Below are 11,098 nucleotides of genomic sequence, written 5' to 3' on the forward strand. Positions count from 1 at the left end.
CAGCATAACAGCTGCCTGGGAACATTGTCATTTTTTTAGTCATTGTTTTGTTGCTGGGAAGTATTTATCCGGTTTAAAGTTTGAGTCAGTAAGTAGAGGAAGCATCTTGTGAATTTAAGAGGTGAATGTCTCAGTGATTTAAAAATGTCCACTTACAAGCTGAAGAGACAGCAGGGGAAACCCTTAAGGATGTGTCTACATCATTTCTGACCATGCTAGGGAATGCCACAGATAAGCACAGGACACCCATTATGGCTGTGCTACTCCCTTAAAAATGTAGCCACCATTAGCTCAACCAGATAAGCATAAGTAGATCTCTGTCTTTGGCATATGGATTAGCTAGTGCTCAATGCTGCACTAAAGGAAGCTTAGGTGTAGCATGCACCTGGTGTGGGGGTGCTGTGATTCAGGGCATGGCTGCTGTGCATGGCCTGGAGGAGGTAGAGACATGCCCAAATCATCTTTTCATTTTCTTATGGACCATCCATTCCCCACCAGATTTACCTGAACATGCCAAGTCTCACAGATCAACAAGCATCTGAAGGCAAGAAGTGTAGAACCTGACTCTGTGCAGAGGTATAGCACAAGGCTTAGCCATCATTTGAATCCTCTTTATACCTTCAGTACAGGACTGTGTTTTAGATCTTGCTATATCTTATGAAACACTGATCACTTTAATACTCACCAACTTCATCAGGAAATGAAGACCTTCAGCAATTCTTAGGAGGAGGCTCCAAGCTTTTCTTGGCAACTTTTGCAAAGTTTGGTTATCTTTAGCTAAACTTAAAAATTAGAAAAAGATCCTTGTTTCATTTACCCAATGACTACATTGGTCTAAAGCCTCACTCTGGCATATAGATAGCTATGTACTTTGTTTCTTTGCACATGAGAAGTCAGTGATTCATTGAGGCAGTCTATCGAAATCAGCAGACCCCAATTCCTGCAGTAAAAATGAAGTGTTTGCATGATTGGGGCATCATAAGTTATTACATGGACATGTCAGAGGAAGCTGCTTGTGGGTCATATAAAAAGAAACATTCTTCAAGCAGAGGTATGGAGGGGATGGTTCAGAAGTAAGAATGCCTGTGCCCATTCAGGAATGTGCTTAAGGTTGGGAATTGAAGGCAATGGGAGTTAGGAACATAACAGTGAAAGAGGGCTTCTCAGCCACGAGTCCATGCCTCTGAATGTTCAGATAAGCATTTGTCTACAAGCGTCCACACAGACCTCAGTTTTGCCCTCTCCCACATATCATGAGTTTTATTTCCTCCCTGATGTTCACCCTATAAACACTTGTATGAAGTGTAATATCTCCTCTACTTTCATTTTGCTAAGCTATATAAACCAAACAGGCTATATTCCTCTCAGAAGAGAGGCTCTCCATTTCTCTAACCTCTTACTAGCCTGCTTCCAATTTAAAGTAGTATTTTTTTTTTGAACGTAAGTATCCACAGTTATATGCAGTATTCTAAACAGGGTCGTAGTATGTACAGTCATAGTAATATTTCCCAGTCTCTACTAAAAATACCCTACCAAATAGTTTAGAATTACATTAGTTGTCTTCAGAACTGCATCACTAGTGGTTCATGGTCATCCTATTATCACCCAGTGTCTGTAGGACCCTTTCTACTTCTGTTGCCTCCAGTCTATAGGTGCAACCCGGAATGATTTCTGCAAAGCCTTCTGAATTGCATTACCCAGACCAAACAGACATTCACAGGTGGTTCCTGAGGAGAGGAGGATCTAGTTGTGGGCTGGGAGCCTGAAGACAGGTACCCATAGCAATGGACAGGGCTCTCTGCCAGTGCTCCTGTTTTCAGAATGGGAGGTGGGAAAGGCAGTGGAGGGAGCTGGTTCTTGGGGCTCCCAGCCCCTCCCTCCAAGGGGGGCTGGAAAACCCCCAGACTGAACTCCCTCTGCTCCCTTCCCCCCTCCCATTCTGAAAACATCAACAGGCTGGGAGCTTGGAAGATGCAAGTTACAAAAGTTGCTACATTTTGAAATGCTTTTATTTGATACATTAGTTGAGGGGTCATATTTTCACCCAATCAGCCATTTTTAAAGCTGTCTGCAATGATGCACTTGTGCTTGGTCACAGGTATAAACTGCTTTCTGTGGCCAAATTGGGTGAAAATTGTCACTTTTGTCTTCATCCTATGAGTTTCCATTTTATAGCAAAAATTCCTGGTGTTAGTTCCTAACTGCATGACTACTTTGCACTTTGTCCTACCAAATGCAGCATGATTTCTGTTGCTCCAGTTCACCAGGCCATCTGAATCTTCCTCTGGCCACTACATATTGGCCATACCTCCTAGCTTTGTCATCTTCAGATTTCATAAGTGCACATATAGTTCTTGTACCCAAGACACTAATGAAAATAGTAAATACAATGGGGCTTGAAACCTGTTTACTAGGAACACCACTAATAACTTCTCTCCTAGTCAGATAACTCATCTGTTGTAGTCTCCTTCTGAGCCAATTCACCTCAGAATTATAGTAATAAGCCCTATATACTCCAGTTTAACTAATATTTTTTTAATAAGGTATAATACTACATGGTTTGCTGAAGTACAGAAAGATTAGGTGCACAAGGCCTAATCTGTTACCCTGCTATATCTTATTCTGATAAGATCTCCCTTGAATAAACCACGTTGCTTTCTGTCCTGTTTTCTGATTACCTTTTCTTCAATATTTGTTCTAAGCCCTTATGTGATTTTTGAAGTCAAACAGGCCTGCAGTTGTCTTGGTCACTCTTTTTTCCCTTTTTAGGTTATAGGCCCTATGTTTGATCTTCTCTGGTCATGGGCTCTATCCCTGATTTGTCAGATTCATTTATAGTTATAATTAGGCACATGTTTAAATGCTTTTCCTGAATTGTGGCCTTTTGTGTTTGAAAATTCTGCTTCCCTTTCTATTATACAAAAACCTTTTGGGTTTTACTAGAAAGCTTATTTTGACTTAAGGCTGTAATTCCACAGAGAGATGTCGATGAACTATATTTGCATATTAATGTTACCACTTGTAAAACTATTGGGCCGAATCTTTATCTCTTATTTTTACTTGCTGCTTAGCTAGGGCAGTGATGCTCAAATGTTTTGCCCAGCGGGCCAGATGGGCAGTGGGCTGGACCTGGATGAGTGGTCCCAATATGGGGCAGGTGTGGAGATACCCCATCTGACCATGCAGAGGAGGGCAGGGGGAAGTCTGGTCTCAAACTAGGTCTTTTGTGGGGAAAGAGGCTTCACGTGGTCCTACAGTAGGGTGGGGGCATTACCCAGTCCCCTGGGGGGGTGGGTGGGAAGGAGGCTTAATATAGTCCCAACCTGGTCCCCCTGGGGAGGGTGGGGGGAGAGAGGAATGTGGCCTGGTCCCAAGCTGGCTCTGTGGGGAGGTGGGGGACCAAAGATGGGGGGAAAGTGGGCATGGCCTGGCCCTGTGGTGGGGAGGGGCTTGGTTTGGCAGTGGGGGAGGGTAGCTGTATAATTGCCACTGTTCCCCTGCTGGCAAATTTCCCAACCATTGGGGAACAGAGGCTGGATGCCATGGGGGCCACATTTCAGGGTTGGCAACCTGTGGCCCACAGGCTGGATACAGCCTGCAAAGTAACTGGATCCAGCCAACAGTAGCAGAAAGGATCAGTGACATGCATCTTAGTCTCATGAGTCTCCCTTCTTCACCCTGCCCCAATCCCCTCTGCAGCACTCCTTCTCCAGTGCCCTCCCTGCTGCCCTCTCATCCTTTATGACACACGCCCATTCCTATCGCCACCAAATTCTCTCCTTCTCATGGCTCTTGGGGATGGGTGTTGGCAGCAATTGGCAGAATAGGTAGTGCAAGGTGGAAGTGGTGGCAGGCAGCTTGGGCACTGTGGAGGGACCACTGTGAAGGGAAGCAGCATCCCTAAGTGATGGGGAAGGAAGGCAGCCTGTTGAGCTAGCCAGGTGGGAAGTGGCAGCCTGCTGCTCTAATATGTTGCTGATCCTTTGCTTAGCAAAATTCCTAGTAAGCCTCATGAGAATTTTACATGGATAAGGAGTGAGTAGGATTTCAAGATTTAATTAATTTTTGCTGTTATTATTTCAGCTCACTTTTAGAGGATTGCATATCATAAAAATAACCCAACCACAGGTATTTGGGTACTGATATTATTTTTCCATATACTGGGAAGAAAGATTAGGGTGTTTTTGCCCTGGACTGAATCAAAAACATTCAGAAAGTCCACTTCCCTCTGTGAAAACAAGGATGTGGAATGATTTTTTAATTATTTTTTTTTTAACTCTTCCCCAGGTTGCTTAGGTTTATTACAGCCTAGATCCTCAGCTAATGCAAATCAGTGGAGCGCCTATGTTTGCATTGTCTTTTATAACATTGAGCTTAATCTTGAAAACAAGCCGTCTTTCTGTGTTAAAAAGAAATAAACATTATCTTGCAAACACGGCATTTCCAGAGGAGATTTGGATTGGTTTGCTTTAGAAGTGCAGTTGCAAAACAGCCATGCTAACCAGCTCATGAGCAAAACAGAGGCACCGAAAAGACAATATACCTTCCTTCCTGAGGTAGATATTTCAGGAGTTGGGGAAACACAGTTTCCTGTGTTCTCACACGGATTTAGATAAAGAAACTCTTGGCTTTTTCAGAAAGAATGGAACACTAAATGACTGCTTGAGAATAATCTTGTGCTATTGTGCAAAGTGCAGTAGTATTAAACCACCAGCTGTAGTAGAAACTACTGCATACATGTCCTAGGAAACAAACATGCAATCTGCCTTCAATCCTTGCAGAATATAATTGGACCTTGGGGGGAAGAGGTTGGAGAAGGGTGTAACAGAAAGAAGGTGTATAGCAAATAGGTTTGACATTTCCAGTCCAGATTTTCTATTCTATTGAAAATACTATAGTTTGGTCTGGTAGCACTGCCCATCAGTAAGGTTGCCAGATACTTTGTTGTTAGACCCTGTTTTCAGTTTTCATTCATTTTGTCAAGCTTTAGCCGGTTGGCACAAAACTTTCAATGCTGGGTGTCTGCTGAAGGCTGAATGCTTTTGGGAAATGTCAGTCAGATGTTTCAGCTGTTTCTGAGCACAAGGAAAAACACTGTTTTGCTCGTGTTAAAAATTCTGGTGACCTTTTCTATGAAATGCTTTATCAGCTCCATGCTTTGGAGCAGGGACTAAACATTTGGCAGATATGGTGGCCTTTGTATCCAGGAAATAACTTGTACTATCCCCATGAACACCAACCCAAATGATAAGACTTTTGAAAGGTTTCAGTCTGCAACCTGCTCAGTAGCGACTTGCTAGAGCTGATGCTGCTGAAATTTCCATTCTCACTGAGCCTTCTCGAACCCACACTGCTGCTGACCAGATTGTGCATGTGGCGCTTGCACAGAGCCGTGGAACCTGCTTCACCCTGTCTCTGTGTGGGCTCAGACGGACTTTCCCTGTAATTGCTGCTACCGGCTTCTCTGAGATGAGGGACAGCAACTGGGATTGAGAGCAGAGATCCTATTTCTTCTGTGCTGCCAATGGTTAGGCCCCACAGAAGCATGGAAGATGATGTTGCTCATAAGTGAAGAGGAGAGCACAGCCAGACTGGAAACAAAGGAAAGGATTAGGCTGGGACTCGTAGTCTGGCAAGGCTGATGCAAATGTGGAGAGAAGCTGTGACTCGAGGGGCGGGATTGGCGTGGTGGGGAACAGGGAGGTGGCTCCGTGGAACAGGTGAGATTCTAACCGGGGAGGGGGAGTGAGGACTGGCTGAACATGGGGTCAGACTAGAAATTTGTTGGGAGCATTTGTGTGCAAGCTGGGAGATGACACAATAAGCTGGGAAGTAAGGGGAAGTCTTAATGTCGAGCTGGGATGTGGAGCAGGCAGCTTATGGGGAAATGGGCAGAAAAGTCCATATCCACAAAACCCATTTTCTCTACAGATCCTAGAATGAAACCCAGGATTTTTTAGTCTGGTCATTCTTCTGCTGTCTGTCAGACACTTCATTTCCAACAAAGCTATATTTTCCAACAGACCTCTGATTCATTGCATAATCCTTGACTTGCACTATCCAAAAAGCATCTGCACATAGACCAAATAAAAGTTGCACGGCCAGCCTTGATTCTTCTTTTTCTTCATCTGTGAGTTCTTAACCTTAATAATATTATTTGAATGTAGGTTTTTTGTGTGCCAGTACTGGCTCAGTCATCAGAGATGCTTTATTTTACACGTTACATGAAAAGAAGGTTTCTGCTCCAGAGTTTGGATGATGGGAGATAAGGACAAAATAAATGGACAAGGAGGGTACATGGCAACAGTGACAAATCATCAGTATAATAAGCAGTGGTCACACACACAAAATATATTGTTTAGTCATGAAGAGATAAGTAAATAATAGTGGTAACTTGGGCAAGGGGCAGCAAGTTTGGCTCTTCTGTTTTGTTTGTGTTTTGTTGTGACTTTTGTGAGGGAGAACTGAAAATGGCAAACTAGGAACTCATGTGGCAACCAAAAGTTTTACATGTCGAACGGAACTTGAAATTTGGTGGTTTGAGGTCTGCCTGGCATTGGCAAGTTTTCCTTGCAGATGTAGCTGTAGAGCAGCATTTTTTTTTTCCAGACAGTGAGCTTGATCCTGCAACCTGTAATGTCCTCCAGGTAACCCACTGAAGAGGGGACTATAAGTAGTTATTTGTTGCTGTGTCTGTCTTCACACAGCCCAGAAGTTTCTTTACCTTTCTTTGCCCGCAGGACAATTTGTATTCATGTGAAAACTGCATGGCTGCTTGTCTAAATATGGCATTTACTATAGCGAACTCTAAATCCTGGAGAGTGATTTTAGCATAGTCTGGCTTAAGATGTCTGGATAATTTGGGAAAACATTTGAATATTTAATAGGATCATAGGAAAGTATATCTGGAAGGGATCTTATGAGGTCATCTAGTTAAGCGCCCTGATCAAGGCAGGATAATACATCCCTCACTAAATCATCCCAATGTGATGGGTTCTTGTCTGAAGTGAACTGTTACTCTTTTGAAATATTCCCTTTGAAGAAGACTGAAAAGTTTTTCAGAGAAATGATGGTTCTTGTAAAATTCCATGTAATCCTTCTTTCATACCTGATTTGTGGTAGTGTGAAAAAATAGCTGTCACTATAGGAGCCAGTCTTGCCCCATGTGCTATTGCTGCCTAGTAGGACTGTGCAAAGCTTTGGTAGCAGATTCGAATTGGAGGAGATTTGGCGCCCAAATCTCCAAATCCAAATCTAATTGGGAGACCCATTAATCTTTCTGAATCAAATTGGAAGCCTCTCCAAATTGATTCGGAGAGATTCATCCATAGACTGTACAGGCAGTGCTGGTGGGAGCAGCTGGGGGAGCAGCTGGATGAGCTCTGGCTTGAGCTGGCAGTCCTGGGAGAAGCAATGGCTACTCCAACTGCTCCCCTGGCTGCTCCCCCACTGGGACTGCTCCCCCACTGGGGCAGTGCTGGCAGCCCTAGGAGAAGCCGCGGGGGCTGGGGTAATGATTGGGAACTGGGGAATCGAACCGGGAACTGGGGGGATGGTTTGGGGCTGGGGAAATGAACAGGGGCTTCCCCCCAGCTCCCGGTTCAATTCCCCTCTAGCCCCTGCAGCTCCTCCCAGGGCTGCCAGCACTGCCTGCCTTGTCCCAGAGGGGTGGCAGCTGGATGAGCCACGGCTTCTCCTGGGGCTGCTGGCTCAAGCTGGGGCTCATCTGGCTGCTCCCCGAGCTGCTCCTGCTGGCACTGCCTGCCTGTATACTCTATGGCTGAATAAGATTCAGTACCGACTATCTTCAGATTCAGATTTGGCTGAATCAAATTGGGACAGTGATTTAAATCACCAGATCGTAATCACTGTCCCTCCAAATCACACCAAATCCAAATCTGAAGTGAATACTTTCTGCTTCACACAGGCCTATTGCCTGTGCTTCTGCTGATTTGCATTGGTAAACTGATGGAAATATGAACTAGACTTGACATCATAAAGGGCAGATACCACCAGAAGCCTGAGTTTATAAATGACTGAACCTCCTCATTCGCATTGGGCCTGATGCTAGCGCACAAACTGTACTGGAAGTTGTGGGTGGCCATAGTCTCTCAAGAGCAGGCTCAACATAGATTGTCTGAGATACAGGAACATCAAAAACTCCCTGTCACAAAAGGTCAAAGCTAGACCTCACTGAAGCTGAGCTACTGCATTTGAGATGAAGCATCTTTGGCAAATGCAAGGAACTGTAAAAGTAAGTACATTTATGAGGCATACTAAAGTGTCAAATAAATCCATTAAAGAACCCCCCCCCCCAAACTAGTTTGGGCCCCAGGTCTGTATTGGGCTTTGCTAGAAGTTCACATTGCCTGCTAAAGGGGTCTTTCTTGTTAGTAAGGCTCCCCATCTGTGTAGAGGTCTGTACTGCCTGATTGTGATGCAGAGTCATGAGCTCTGTTGGGATGTTTTTTGTGTGCCTTTCCTCCTCATTTAAACAGAAGTAGAACTTGTGCAAAGTGCTCATAGTACTAGGAACAACAGTAGGAAACCCTTTGTTAACCTTAATTTTCCATCTAATATTTCTCTGCAGTGCCAGCTAGTCTCCAAGGAGATAGGGTTGTTGACAGTAACCCTAAATTGCTATCTAAGTGTCATATGGTGCAACTCATAAAGAGCAATTTGTTAATTTCATTCCTGCCCATTTGATTTTTCCATAGACACTGCAATATACAGAACCTCTTGCATATTTTTCCTTTTGTCTGTTAATTAACATGACAGACTTATCCCTGAATTTTCTATCCAAGACACAAGGGATTGATAATTTTCCAAAGGCTCCATCCTATGGTTTGCTGACCTCATATTGTGAAGTACTTGGAGTCTTCTCTTACCTAGAAGCACCACACACAAAGATGCTCAGCATTTTTCAGGCTCCAGAATTATATTTACTCTAAATCTAAACCATAGTGCTTTTAGGTAATGGTGAGCAGTTGAGTCCCTGGCTGAAATTGGTGGGCATTTCAGGTGTCTGGCACCTGTCATGTGTCCTGTGATTTCATGGGTCTTTCTAGAATATATCCTAGAGAAATACAGGAGGTAAGAGTGAATCTTTCTTCGCAAGTGCAAGTCTGTGCAAATGTTCACCAAGTCCCCCTCCCCGCCCCCCAACTTCCTCATGTTCTATGAATTTGGGTTTTATATAGGACCCTGCTGGGAAAGAGTCCTGGTCATTCAAGGAGTCCTAATGACTCTCCATTAAATTCTTAACTTAATAAAAGTTTGGATACCCTAGGTATAACACATCTTGGGGTATGGACCTCAGGCCTGTGCGAAGTGGCAAGTATTCGCTTCGGATTCTGAATCAAATCACTGTCCCTCCAAATTGGCCAAATCAGATCCAAAGATTTGATGCTGCTTTAGAGATTCGGCCAATAGACTAAACAGATAGCAGTCCTCACCATGCTGGACACAGCTGCCTTCAGCTGGTAAGTCTGCTGTAGTGGGTGGAAGTGGGAGGGAGGGATTGGCTGCCCAGCCAGGGTGGGGGGCATGGGACTTGGGGAGGGAGGTGGGAGGGTGTGGGATGTGGGCACCGCAGCACTGGGAGCGGGGGCTATGCCCTGCTGCTGCATGCCCAGTCGGGGTGAGGGGGATGTGGACATGGCTTGCTCTGGGCGGAAGGGGGCAAGCAGCAACATGGCATGGCCCCTGCTCCCAGCGGTGCTGTGACCACATCCCATGCCCTATTGTGCTGGCTGGGCAACTGGCAGCAGTGCCTGTCCCCCATCCGGCCTAGGGAGGGGTGCAGGATGTGTGCACTGCCTCCGTTTGCCCAGCTGGTGCGGGGGGGGCGGGGAGGGCAGGTACTGCCACCACTTGCCCAGTCAGGGTGGGCAGGGGAGCGTGAGATGCGGGTGGGGCACCACTGGGAGTGAGGGCTATGCCCTACTGCCGCTTGTCCCCTTCTGCCCAGTGTGAGCCACACCTATGTCCTGTCCCTGCCCCCACTCCCTTGTGGCTGGGCAAGTGCAGCAGGGCAGAGCCTGCATCCAACACCCCACACCCTCCTGCACCCCTCCTCAAGTCCTGTTCCACCCACCCCAGCTGCCCAGCTTGCCCTAGCCCCAATCTCTTCCTCTCCCATGCTTCTTGTCTCCCTCCTCTACCCATCACAACAGATTTACCAGCTGGAGGGAGCTGTATCCAACGTGGTGAGGACTGCTGCCTGTTTGGGCTATGGCCGAATTGCCAAAGTGGCTGAATATTTTCCAAATCGATTTGGAGCTCTTAATTGATCTCCTGATTCAATTTGGATTTGGAGATTTGGTTGCCTACCGAATTGGATTCAGAGATTTGGTCGCCTACCAGAATTGGCTACCGAAGCTTCGCACAGCCCTAATGGACATACAAACCACTTGCCACAGGGCAGCTAAATCACAGTAGGTTAGTCCTCAGTGAAAGAAGGATAAGTTTTAATTAACCATGGGGTAAGATGGTAGCTCAGGTAGTTATCATGGAGCAACTGATGTGCATTAAAGCCCTGTCCCCTTTTACCTAATGGTATCTTGTTTGTCTATTCCCTATGCTTCAATACACCTCTGGCAGTTCCACCTACTCCACACTTTTCAGTACCCACCCCAAAAGACTGACACTGCAATCATAATTTTTCTGGCCAAGGAGGACTGACAAGATTCCACAGCTCATCACCTTTTGTCCTTAATTAGTTGGAAGAATTGCTGTGGTATGAAGCTGGGTTATTCATGTAGCTTTACACAGACTAAAATACATATGAGTCAAATTCACGGTGGCATAAAAATACAAGGACTGATGGCCAAATTCTATTCTCAATTGCATCAAAATAACTCCACATAGAACAGAGAAATTACTCTGGATTTACATCCGAGTGAACGAAGTCAGAATCTGGTTCGTAATTTTGACATGTTAGCTGCTAATAGCTATTAAAGAGTATTGTAGTGCAACTTGGAAAGAACTTCGAGTTTTGAAAAGTGGGGACAATTAATATATTACAGAAAACAAAGTAAGAAAAAAACATTCATGCTGTCTTCTTTTGGAGGAACAAGAGCAATGCAATTCATAGCTG

At 45.1% G+C, this 11,098-nt stretch overlaps 1 long non-coding RNA gene across 1 annotated transcript in view; it reads left to right on the forward strand.

Moving 5' to 3' along the window:
* The window catches only part of LOC149875056 (uncharacterized), a 40,061-nt gene that overhangs the window by 18,741 nt on the left and 10,222 nt on the right, over window positions 1-11,098 (forward strand). The window lies entirely within an intron of this gene.

This window comes from Crocodylus siamensis, chromosome 1 (genome assembly GCF_052110815.1).
Source record: "Crocodylus siamensis isolate JL-2025a chromosome 1, ASM5211081v1, whole genome shotgun sequence".
Lineage (NCBI taxonomy): Eukaryota > Metazoa > Chordata > Crocodylia > Crocodylidae > Crocodylus > Crocodylus siamensis.